The sequence below is a fragment of the Myotis brandtii genome, unplaced genomic scaffold, assembly GCF_000412655.1.
Source record: "Myotis brandtii unplaced genomic scaffold, ASM41265v1 scaffold342, whole genome shotgun sequence".
Taxonomy (NCBI): Eukaryota; Metazoa; Chordata; class Mammalia; order Chiroptera; family Vespertilionidae; genus Myotis; species Myotis brandtii.
In genome coordinates this window covers 449,904-450,920 of record NW_005363166.1, presented here as the reverse complement: position 1 = coordinate 450,920, position 1,017 = coordinate 449,904, and the positions used below count along the sequence as shown (strand labels likewise).

General features: G+C 41.6%; 1 protein-coding gene across 1 annotated transcript in view; it reads right to left on the bottom strand.

Annotated features, from left to right (window-relative positions):
• The window catches only part of PREX1 (phosphatidylinositol-3,4,5-trisphosphate-dependent Rac exchange factor 1), a 126,608-nt gene that overhangs the window by 65,169 nt on the left and 60,422 nt on the right, over positions 1 to 1,017 (bottom strand). The window lies entirely within an intron of this gene.

Below are 1,017 nucleotides of genomic sequence, written 5' to 3'. Positions count from 1 at the left end.
ATCTACCACTCATCCACCCATGCATTCACTCCTAGACTCTACAGAGTGCAAGAAGTTCCAGTAAAAGATACAACGATGACAGTGGTACTATCCTTTCTGTTGCAAAGCCTAAGAACAGAAGAGCCCTCTCCCCTCCAACCCTCTGTCTTGGATCTTAGAATCACAGGATGCTGGTGTCACAAGAAACTTTCCAACTTCCATGATTGTCTCAACCTACACCGTCCAATATGGAAGCCACAGTCTTGTGTGGCTACTGAACACTTCAAGTGTGGCTAGTAGCCTGGCTGGTGTCGCTCAGTGGTTGACCATTGACCCATGAACCAAGAGGTCACCGGCTCAATTCCCGTCAGGACACATGACCAGGTTGTGGGCTAATCCCCAGTAAGGGGCATGCAGGAGGCAGCCAATTGATCATGTTTCTCTCTCATCGATGTTTCTATTTCTATCCCTCTCCCTTCCTCTCTCTCTAAAAATCAATAAAAACATATTTGTAAAAATTTTTTTAAATTTGACTACAAATTGAGATGTGTAGTAAGTGTAACATACAGGATGGGGCAAAAGTAAGTTTACAGTTGTTTGTATGGAAAATAATACAATAATTAATAAATAATAACACAAGAATAAACTGTTTCATGTACTCACAACTGTAAATCTAATTTTGCCCCAACCTGTACATTCCACACTTTAAAGATTCAGTGCAAAATTTTTAAAAGAATATAAAACATCTCTGTAATAATTTTTTTTTAATTTATTATGTTAAAATGATACATAATGGGATATAATGGGATAAATAAAAATTTTTATTTAAATTCATCTCACTGGTTTCCTTTCACGTAATGTGGCTATCTATCTACATAAAAACCTCAGCAACCATCGCGACCGAACAGACGACCGAACAGGCTACGTGGGGCAACCAGGCTGGCAGGGGGGTTAGTGAGGGCCGACCAAACGACCGAGCAGCAGGCTGTGTGGGGCGACCAGGCTGGCAGGGGTGTTAGTGAGGGGTGACCAAAGGCC